This window comes from Lissotriton vulgaris, chromosome 2_1 (assembly GCF_964263255.1).
Source record: "Lissotriton vulgaris chromosome 2_1, aLisVul1.2, whole genome shotgun sequence".
Lineage (NCBI taxonomy): Eukaryota > Metazoa > Chordata > Amphibia > Caudata > Salamandridae > Lissotriton > Lissotriton vulgaris.
The window spans coordinates 1156064506-1156076984 of record NC_141687.1 but is presented as its reverse complement, the minus strand read 5'-3'; positions in this window follow the sequence as shown (position 1 = coordinate 1156076984).

Below are 12479 nucleotides of genomic sequence, written 5' to 3'. Positions count from 1 at the left end.
GCCTCAAACTGTCTTTGTACATTCCAATATATGCCAAAGACAGAAGTGGAAATGGTCAAAACAATTTGGTCCTCAGATTGAAAAATCTAGGAAGAAAGTCAACAAAGCGGTGTCTGCATACCTCGGAGACCACACAATGGGGTCCTTTTACAACAACAACATACGTTTTTATATGGCTGATATTTACAGAAGTGATGGAGTACACTTCACAGATATGGGAAATCGAGTTTTCCTGAATAACTTTAAGCTGTGCATCCGCACTTATATGTAGCTTCAACTAATGAACACAAGGGCTCTTTTTAAAGCCACCCTATAACTGACAACTTAGGCCCGCTATTTTAGGGCCAGGTAACAGCAACTCACGGGCCCTCGACAAAATGTATTCTCCACACATAGAGGTGAGTAGTTTGCGCTTTACAAATACCGTATTGATTTACCTTTGCACTCTCTGTACAACACCACCTAAGCACCATATACAAGTTGGACAGGTGTGGCACTGCGCCCAGAGCACATTATTTCACAGCATAGCACACACAGTTTGGGCTCACGGTTTCATTACGGAGTCCAGCAGCAGTACAATTTAGCAGCATGACACTTTAGGTAATACCTCACTTAATTTCGGCACCCAACACTTTTAGACTGGTAGGGGTCATTAGTTCAGCAGCTATACCCCGAGTCCGTCAGCAGCTCAGCTTATGCCCCCAGCGCCATCAGACCAGCAGGAGTGAGTAGTTTGCACTTTACAAATAGCAAATTGATTTCATACGCACAAATTTATCTTCTCACTCCATGTATAACACCCCCTAAGTACCACACAACAAGTTACAATGTTCAAAACAAAAGTTCCTCTGAGTAGGTATAACTACATGCTGACACGACAAATGGTGCACAGCGGCCAGAGCAGGTAACTTAACAGCATAAGACACACAGTCTGGACTCACGCTTTTATCCCCGAGTCCAGCAGCAGCTCAGCTTAGCACCATGAGACTCTAGACAATACCTCACATATTTTCTGTACCCCAGGACTTTCAGACCAGTACGGGTCAGTAGTTTGTCCTAGTTGGTATAAACACATTCTGACACTACTTCTACAGATGTAGAGCAGCGGCCACAGCACATGACTTCACAGCATAAGACACAAAATTTGGGCTCACGCTTTAATCCCCGAGTCCCACAACAGCTCACCTTAGCAGCATCAGACTCTAGGCAATACCTACATGAATTTCTGTAGCCCAGCACATTCACACCGGTAGGGGTGAATACTTCGCTTCTCACCCCTTCTATAGCACACCCTAAATACTCCACAGAGGTTAGAGTGCTCCTACCCTCCTCTTTCCCACTTTTTTCACCCTTTTTTCCCCTTACTTGCTTCAACGGAATACAAAATGGCGGCCAACACTTCCTAGTTGCAACCGCTCACAGCGCTCGCAACCAATAAGCAGCAACCTCGTGCTCGTGACACCTTAGCCAATCAAATGGCAGAATTCCCAAATATTCATATCTGTAAATTTTGATATTTCTCCCAAACTACTGAACGGATTTACACCAAATAAACAAAAGCGTGCTTTCTAGACCAAACCTCTTCTCTCTGCCAAATGTGGGGTAATTCCGTTCATCCGTTCAACCTGTAGCCTTGTCTAAAGTTTCCTATGGAAATTAAAATTAAGAAAACACGTTTTGGACCCCCCTTTTTTCTCAACCCTCCCTTGACGAATCACCCCCAAATGTTCTACATAGGAGCTGATATGAACAAAGAATGTGTTTGGAAAATTTCATAACGATTCATCAAACGACGCCAAAGTTATAAGCAAAATAAAAAATGCTCTTCCTATGGAACTTGGTGCGAACTATAACTACCTACTGGCGACCGCCAGTAGGTAATGCATATATATACACATGCATACACAATGGCAATATGGGAGAAAAATTTGAGGAAATGTATATACATAGATATAGTGATACAAGGCAACTCAAGTACTACTATTATTGTATATATGACGATCATGTATAATGGATTTATACCATTGATCCACTTGTGTTTGCAAATTAATGTATTTATTTCCCCGACTTTTTGTTGCTTAAATATTAATATTGCACCGGTAATACACATTGGGTTTATTCACAATTCACATTACTGTTGTTTAAAATCCCGCTATAAGATGGCTGCCATGATATTATTTAGTTACATTTGATGTAGGGACCATCTTCTCTTTTTACAAAGGGCACATGATGCATTTTTTGATTCAAATGTTTCCGTGTTTTGAGGGTGAAACTGACACAGAGGAAGGCACAAGCCTAAACGCGTCAGTCAGTGCAGGGGGTCTGCACAATGAAGCACTTTGGGGTAGATTTACGAGTTCAATAGCTATTGAATTTCACTGACGGCACTGATGACCAAGAGACTAGGTCTCGAAACGCGTCAAGTGAGTTTGCCGATACTTTGTAAATAAAATACTGCTGTGTGCATTGAGTTTGTGGTGGCTGTGTTTACAGGATCTGGAGAAGGTTGCAGCGTTTGTGGAATTTATTTATATATACACATATGTATATATATATATATATATATATATATATATATATATATATATATATATATATATATACATATGTGTATATATAAATAAATTCCACAAACGCTGCAACATATATATATATATATATATATATATATATATATATGTGCGCTCGCGTGTCGAAACACAACCAAACTCTCGGGGAGATTCTTCAACACACCTTTATTGCCACAGCATGCTTGGATAGCTGAGGGGCTCAGGAAAATGTTTATCAAGTCCCAGTTCGCCGTGTCGTTCCTGACGCGTTTCGAAGGCTCCCGCCTTCTTCTTCAGAGGCAAGGCAAACTCATCACGGGAATACAGGTAACAGCCCTCTTTAAACAATGGCACGCCCCTAGATGGGCAGTCCAAGTGTCTCAGTGCCTGTTGGGACTGGAAGTCCTGTGTTTTCATGGCACCCCATCTGTGGACAAGGGCGGTCGAATAGCCTCCCCTCGCCAACCAGGCGACATCACGGTGGTGGAGTAGGGGACGGATGAATGTCCGTTTCTCTAACAAGCTGGATGCTTGCCCTTGCCGGCTCCTTCCGTGAGGCTGCGTGGCGGTGCTCAGCCATTTATGCAGGGTCACTACTTCGCTTGATACCATCACAGCGCTGCTGCACTCTTCTGGCGGGTGCGGTTTACAGAATGGTGATGGTTCCATTCAGAATATGTGCGCTCGCATATATATAAATATATATTTATACAGAAAACTCCCAATCCTCCTGGAACAAGACAAAGGAGCACGGACCTCAGGTAAGGTGCAGATTTTTTATTTATTCGGTTCACCATCAGCATTAGCAGCATTACGCGTTTCGGCACTGAAATTGCCTTGATCACATTTTGCGCATTTAACAGTCACAGCCTTTTATACATCAGTTTTTTTCAAACTTTTCCAATTAACCACTTTTTTCTCTTTTTTTCCTGTTAACCTTAAAGGGGCAGGTGCCTAAAGTGCTTTGTTTGGCATAGATATAAACAAAATACTTTTCACAAAAACTTTTTCTTTCCAATGCCAATGTTGTCAATAATTTACCAATTAGCACAGGCTTGTTGTGCCATATTTAAATCTCCTTCTTGGTTACAAATTCTTTCTAGGCGCAGCATTTCCCCGTAGGGGATGCTTTGTATCAAATGGCGCTGATGGAAGTTGCTTGCATGTAATAACGCATTGCCAGCAGTCGGCTTTCTAGGTGGCTTGGTTTCTATCCTACCATCCAGAATGTAAACTTCTACGTCAAAACGATTAATGGATGTGGGGCTGATGGTTGACGTGTAGTGTAGATTGAGATTATTCCTACTTAACTCTGGAATTAACTGTTCTGCTGTTTGTAGTAATTTCTGTTGCAGCAATTTCAACTATGTGCCAGTTTGGGAAGTCCCTGCCTATTTGTTTATGTGTCAACCTCCACTTCTGCCGCTTCAAGAAATAAGCAATATTTTGTGTTTAAATAATTGACTGCCTCCTTCAGTGGCCGTACTTTCTGTTGCTCAGCGGCAGAAAAGCGTACTAAATGTTGTAAAGGGACGCTTTAAATATCGAGTAACGTGAATGTACCTGTTTTAGTCAGGAGGCTAACTGCTTACTTGGAGACAGTATTTCCGTTGGTGAGGAGCTCCTTTCCTCTCCTCTGCCTGCTTCATATGATGACGCAATCGAACCTTGCTGGAGGGTTCAGTGAAGGAGACGCGTCATCATTCTTGTCACTGACTCGTCAGCAAGGCAGCATGTTTCCTCAGTGGTACCGCATCGTGAGCCACTCGGAACTACGTAGTGAGCGTGCCGCCATTATGGGGATTCAGTTAGATCTGGTATTAATGTTGCTTTGAGAGGATGAGGAGGTAAGGCGTTGCAATGAACGAAGGAGCAGCATTTAAGAAACAAAGGTTTAATGTGGGCAGCGTTACAGCTATGTTCAGCTCCGGGATCGGACATCAGATTTCCGAAGGGCATTTGAACAATGAAAGACAACGAGGTCAGTCTTCAGAATTCCGAAGGACATTTGAAGTATGAATAGTATCAAAAAAAACTCACAGGAAACGACTGGTGTAGTTTTTATGGCTGTAAGAAAATTATTTTAGAAATAAGTCGTAGATGTACAATCTATTTCTCAAAGCATGTATTCTTTCACAATTTTGTGTTACACTGCCATCTAGCGTCCATTAGTAGCACAGGTCTTGGATTGGAGATTCTTCAAGTATGTAGAAGGAAATTTCTTTTCTTTGTTCTTCACTCGGAGAGCTGTTTTTATGGGAAGTATTTTCTTGGCGCTAGTACTACTTCTTAGGGGATTTATTTGTTTAGGAGCTGGTTTCCTTGTATTTATTATATTCTTTCAGTTGAGGTAGTGCACACCTTTTCTCTGATTTCATTCCCCTCAGTTTAGATGTCTAGCAGTTTATGTCTTTCTTACGCCTCACTCCCATATTTCCTTTTACATTTGCTCATGTAACTGTACGACTTGTTTTTTTTAATTTTTCTGGTGTATGTATCTAGGGGGTTCCAGTCCCACCTATGTAATTAGTATTGGGTGTTAGTCCCATATACTTAGTGTTTAGGGGGTGTTAGTCCCACCTACGTTCTTAGTATTGGGTGTTAGTCCCATATACTTAGTGTTTAGGGGGTATTAGTTCCACCTACGTTTTTTAGTAATGGATTTTAGTCCCATATACTCAATTTTTACCTGGACTTTCTCAACATGGTATGGTTCTTCACCGTCCCTCATTGGGGCAGGATTTGGGTTGGAGTCCCATTTTCCTCAGTTTTACATTCAGCGTCTTTTGTTTTAGAGGCAGGATTTGGGTTTAATCCCATTATCCTTAGTTTCACTTTCTAATTCTTTTGTTTGAGAGGCAGGTTTTGGGTTTCAGTCCCATCATCCTTATTCTTACATTTACTGCAGGAATGTGGGTCTTAGTCCCTCTTTCCTTGTTCTTACATGGAAATGTTCCTAACTATGGGGCCGATTATGATCGCGGACGGACTTGAGTCCGTCCGCGATCATTGAGAAGGAGGGGACGTCCGCATAGGCTGCGGAGTCCCCTCCTGTGCGATTAGGATGTGACCGCCACCCTGGCGGTCACATCCTCTATTTTTAACATTGCAGCGGGTGCAGCTTCAAGCTGCACCCGCGGCAATGTTAAAAATGCATGCATTGCATTTGCATGCAGAAAGAGGCAGGCACCGCGTGGTGCCTGCCGCTTTCTGCATGCAAATGCAGGGGGGTACCATAGGTACCCCCCATGTGCACCCCCCACCCCCCTCTTCACCTAGGGGGCCCGCAACGGGCCCCCTAGGTGAAGATCCGTATGCTTTTCCACGGCGGAAAACCCGCAGCGGAAAAGCACTTTTAAAAGCCCATCCTGATATGGCAGACGGTGTCTGAGAGACACCGTCACCATATCAGAGCTTTTCCGCCGCGGTTGCAAGCCGACCGCGGCGGAAAAGCTGCGGACGGAAACCAGGACCCACCAGCCATCCTAATGTGGCGATGGGTCCTTGGTCAGTCCGCTGCGGTTTTTCCGCATCCTCGGGGCCGGCAGTGGCTTCCGCCGGCCCCGAGGATGCAGAAAAACCGCAATCATAATCGGCCCCTAATGTTTATTTTCATCTTTTTGGTGGGAAGATGGGTAATGTTGACATCTTTTGTTGTTGTAATTTTTATCCATATTCTCATGTGTTTAAAATGTTTGGTATTTTATTATTATTATATCTTTGAGAGTTGAACTATTTTGTACATTTGTTCTTGTACTGTGCCTTTCCTTCTTGCATGCCTGTCTGGCCAGTCGGTGTGTCTGTTGGTTAGTCATTAGTATTTTCAAGCTTAGTTTTCCTCTTTGTTGTTTCCTTTTGTTCGGTTCTTGTCTTTTTCTTGTTATTTATGGAAAGGAGGATGGGTATGTTCTTCTGTGTGTTTTTCTTTCTTTGGTTCTTCCTGACCAGTGAGTGAGGGGATAATGTAGTATTCCTTTCTTTCGTTCTTTCTGACCTGCGTTCTCTCCTTTTTGTTTTTGGTTCTTTCTGACCAGCGTTCTTTCCTTTTGTTTTCATTGTGGAAGAAAGGGGATGATGTAGTATTCTTACATCTTGTTTATGTTGTACATGCTTTCTCCTCTATCAGTCCAGCTTGTAGAATGTTGCAGCTATGATGCACAAGAGAATGTTGGGACTCTGTGGGCTGAAGTCTACAGTTGACATTGGGCTGAGCATACTGCTAGATGCTCCTGGTGGGGCTGCTTTACCATCTTAACTGCATATCTTCCAATAAACATCTTAACTACATCTACTGCGTGGGACTTGATTACTACACTGTTTTCACATCACCTTGCCATATTAAAAAAATCATCGATAAAATGTAACCAGCATTTGATGTTATTCTTGACTGTTGTAGTGTGTTCCTTCATGAGTACCAGCTCCTCCTATTTTTAAACACACCCGGAAGCCAAAGATACCATCCGGGCCCAGGTTGGAGGAGTCAGCACAAGTCGTGTATGAAGCGAGACCGCAGGTAGCAGCCGGGACTCCTAAAAACCGTAATGTATTACGTTTCGTTTTTTAACTCAATATTTATATCTATTTAGTAGGCCTCCTGGACTCACTGGGAACCCGTTGAGGCACTGAACCTAAACACTGAAGGTATGTAGGGCGGGTTTGACTAGCGCTTGCACTTTTTTTTACGGTGAACTCTGCATGCTCGATAATTTTACGAGAAACTACACGTTCTCGGCGTTCTGAATACCATTTTTGCTTTGGGCACACGTAACCATATGATGATGTTGTTTTACATAATACAAGTATTTATGCCTTTGTTATTCACATAACGCTGTGTGGACGTACCGAGTAACAATATTTATCATTCTCTATATTATCTCGTATGTCACATCAATGCTGAAACTTATACCATAGGCCCCCATAAAGTTGGCACTTAACCCCAATTTTACCGGAACGCACGAAAGGGCTATAAATGTATGTACTTATCTGCGTCCAACTAATCAGGGGTTTGACGGACAACTGACAACGCTACACATGAGCGTACAGGTTTCTTCAGAGCAAGAAGAGATATTTTGCCTTAATATCAGAGAAAGATAACTTTGTTGAACTATTGAGATTGAGAGAGTGACTCTTTTTATAGCACTGCATGAGTGGTCTTTTGAAGTATTGCCCTTTTCTAGTTGCTGTAATTATTTTCTAGAGATGATTGATAATTTCACGCAAACAGAAAGAAACCCTTTCTTTGTATCTATGTCCCTTTCTGAAACCCACCCTCCCCAACCCGCCCCTTCCTTCTTGTTTTTACAGGTACCATGAGACATACCCAAGAAAAAGATTAGCATATCCCTTTTCTCATTTCTTTTCCTCAAAAAGAAAATATCTTTTTGAGGTCCACACTTTCTGAGATATTCACTGTCTCTTATCACAATTCACCTTGGTCCTCAAAAAAGCCCACCTGACCTGCATAGGCTACCCAGGGCTGAAACATGTCGACCTTTTTAAAAAAATTACCCTTTAGAGTTCGTGAGACCCCTTACCACTCTCAATAACGCACCCAAACAGTTTTTTAAACAATACCGCGAATCCAGACCTATTAAATATCCTTTTCTGGCTGTACGAGTATTTTTTAATAGCCACGAGTGACCCCTAAGAATATCACTGATCACTACTGTTTTAACCAGGGGTACGCCTCCGGGTGGAGGATGCACAATCACTAACCCTATGATGATGCAATCATGTGAATAGAAGGAGAACCAAGATATACCGCCCTTTTCCATCAAATACACGTGAATGAGGGTTCTTTATTGGGACACAGCACGAGAATTGCATGCCCAGGTTATGCAGGACAAGTGATCCCTGCCCCACTTGATTTTTTGGGAAACCAGCTCCTCCCACCAGCCCATATGCAAACATGCATAGGTGGGGGAGAAGCTGGCACCCATGGCTACCCCACGTTGCTGATTATACATTGTGTTCTGGAATGTAAAAATATTGTTATGCGAACAAAAACTCAACCATATTTATAAGCATTTTGTTATGCTGTATAAGTTTAGGAGTCCTTTTACCCAGGTAGTGTTGGAGAGCTCGAAGACCATCCTGATGTTTAATGGAGTTGTATAAAGATGTCACATCCAAGGCTAATAACAAATATTCTTGTTTCAATTGTATGCCATGGATCTTTGAGAGGAAATCACTTATATCCCTTACGTATGATGGAAGTGTCTGCACAAAGTCCTGTAGATAATAATCTGCATACTGTGAAGTTTTTTCAAAGAGGCTATTCCATGCCGATATCGGCGATATTATCGGCCTCCCCAGTGGCTTTTGTGTATTTTTGTGAGTTTTTGGAATAAAGTAAAGGATCTGTGTCACTGTTTTTTCATTCTTTAAAAACTTGAATTCCTCTGTTGCTATCAGCCCACCATTTTTCCATGTTTCCAGTTTCATGTAATATGCCCCACATGTCACTTTTAATTCAAGATAACAAGTTGAATTTGTCAACTGATTCATGGCCTCTTCTATGTAGTCTTTTTTGCTCCACGGAACCCGGTTCCCACCCTTGTCGGCCTTGCGGATAATGATGTCAGTGTTTGTTTTCAGTTTTTAAATCAATCAATGATATTGTAACTCCAGCCAGTTGGTTTTGTGATTTCTTTGCTCTCTTTGTCCTATAATTGAGTTGTTTAATACCCTTTACCAGTTGCTCTTGAAAAATATCAATCGAGTCCCTTAATGTAATGGGATTAAATTTCGAGACTGGTTTAAAGGGAGCGGTCATTCTGGCTGGTGGTATGTCTTGTTTACTCATAATGTCTATCCCTGTGCTGTTATCTTTGATATCGTTTTCTTTAGCAAACTCACAAAGGTCCTCTAGCAGTGATTGGTCCATTTCTGCGATGTTCATGAGTGAGGGACCTGATATCGGAGGATTTAGTTGAGACGCTTTTTCATTACCTTTGTTTTTGTTTAGAAGATGATATTTCTTTAGTTTCAGTTTTTCATATATTCAACAAAGGTCCCCGCAACCATGGAATATATATATATATCTCAAACACCAAGAAAACATCCGAATCAGGACATTAAAGCGGCACTTCACAGAATGGTGAAAGTTCAATTTTTTATTTCTTTGTTCTCACTCTTCATCTACGTATTTCGAGTGACCCACATAGTCTTGTTCGCAATGAAAGCATGTCCCCTAAACACAACTTATAAAGGGGTTTTCTGGTATCAACAAAAGTGACAGCGGACTACACATCTACTGACAGTGAACGAGGTCAATACAGACATTTAAACATTTCCCATCAGCGCCATCTTTAAAAGTGCAAATTACACAATCTCCAAGAGCTTCTATATTGCTACCTGCGAGGAAAGACATCGAAATAGAAAATAAATGGATACCAATGGACACAAACGGATAAAAGCAATGAACATTGTAATATTTTATTATATTTTCATGGTTTAACAAATGCTTACGGTGCTTTCACATTACAATATACAGCAATCTCTTAATTCATATATTGGTCAAACCAATCGAAAATCCATTATAAAATCAATAAAAAATCCATTAAGAAGATGCTTAACATTCGGCAAGTGCCTAATTGATATACTGCAAAGACACCTTCTTGGTGTCCCATCTCTATTGAAGATTAAAGTGCTTTATTGTCTTGTCCCCTGGGCAGTGCCCTAAAAAAAATTAAAGTGCTAATGCTTGTTTAATGGTTATCACTGTCCTCAAATTTCCTCACCCGGATTTAGGTGGACCTAGGCTCTGTTTAACTAAATATTGTGCTTAGTGATTTCTGCCCTAAAGTGTCTTGGTGCTACTCTTAAAATCAACCAATTTCATCAAAAATTAGAGTGTTAACAAGGAATTCATTATCTTTTCTTAACCCCTTCGATGATCATGACGAGCTCATCTCGTCATGAGGTACACCTCTTGTGTGCTCATGACGAGCTGAGCTTGGCATGACCACACCCATTTCTATTATGACCCAGGACAGCAGAGGAATGTCTCAAGCACCCACGGTGTTAAAGGGAACTTCCTATCCTAAACATGTATAGAGTTCTTCATCAATGTTAAAACCATTGGTTTCTTTGCTGTCTATTTCCAGTATATAGTACGTTTCTAATCTTCTTAATTCTTTCTCTCTATCCCCCCTCTTTTTTTCTTTGTGGTTTGTGCTATGCAAGTGTATTTCAAATACACAGGCTTACTTTAATGACACTTTTCCAAATGCCTAGCTATAGCATAGCTACGATCTTTGTTTGATATTGAACAAATGTGCTGCAGAACTCTTTTGTGTGCTGGTAGAGTGGTGACTCCAACATACAATTTCTCACAAGGCCATTTCAAGATGTACATCACAAAATTAGATTTACAGGTTAATTTCCTTTGATCTTTATACTTCTTTGAAATGGCGTGGCCAATATTGTCAAATTCTTTCCATTTCTGCAGGCTTTACATTTAGAACACTTTCTAAACCCTTCCTGTGAGTTGAGCCATGTCCTGCTGGCAACTCTGGTTGTAAAGTCACTCCTCACGAAATGATCCCTCATAGATTTCGATTTTCGGAAGGTTATCTGGGGTCTTTTTGTTACTACTGTACCCAAAACAGTGTCCTGTTTCACCAGTTGCCAGTATTTATTCAAAATGGCTTTGAACTTAGTGTGTTCTCGGTTATATGTAGTTATAAACCTGTGGGGCCCTTTCCTTTGGGATAGTTTCTTCATAGCAGTATTAGATGGTTCAAAGAGGACTTTTACCCTTTTAAGTGCCCATACTTTTTTGGAGGCCCCTTCCATGATAGATTTAGGATATCCCCTCTGGATAAAGCTATTTTTCATGTCCTCCTCTATCTTTGTGAGCTTCTTTACACTGCAGCATGCTCTTCTCGCCCACTAGAACTCACCAAAGGATGTGCTCATAATTAGTGGGGCTGGATGTGAACTCTGATCATGCAGTATGGTATTACCTGCTGTAGGTTTTCTAAAGACCATGGTCTCTAGACTTTCTCCCTCAATCCAGACCGAAATGTCTAAAAAAATGATGGTAGATGTACTCATTTTCCATGTGAATTTTAAATTCAGATCATTCACATTGAGATCGCATATAAACCTCCTTGCCTCTGTCTCTGTGCCCTGCCACCGCACAAAGATATCTTCTATATACCTGAGCCACAATACAATCTGTGTTGCCACTGTCCCATGGTTGTGCCACCAAGCACCTGCTCCTTCCACCAGCTCATATTTAAATTAGCATAACTGGGGGCAAAGCAGGTGCCCATGGTAGTTACTTGCTCTTGTTGTAAAAGTTTGTTATGAAACATAAATATATTCTTAGACAGGCACCAATTCATCATTTCCAGGGACATCTGATTGTGCGGTGCAAAACCTATAGGCCTCATTCTCATGAAATGCTGGCTGGCCCTAAGTCCATCTTAGTGTCTAATACTCGTATACAATGTCGACACATCTAGTGTCATCATTAACATATTAGGTGCCCATTTCACATCGTTAATCTATCTAAGAAAGTCAGCAGAATCCTTTATGTAAGATGGCAAGGTAGTCACAATCAGGTTAAAAAAAGTCTATATACTTAGAAACGTTCTCAAAAATACTGTTTTGTGCAGCTATAATAGGTCTGCCTGGTGAGTTTAGGGAGACTTTATGGACCTTTGGCATCACATAAAATACAGTTATCACCGGATGATCTCTCTTTAGGAATTTATATTCATCCCAAGTGATTAATTCTTGCTCTCTCCAAGAGTTTAATTGTTAATTGAATTGTTCTATGACATCCAAAAATGCATTCATTGCAATTTCTGTATAGCACTTTTGGTTATTTATTTGCTGTAATGCTTCTGTTTTATAGAGTTGATGGTCCCACAGAACTATATTATCTCCCTTGTCTGAGGGTTTTATGACTACATCTGT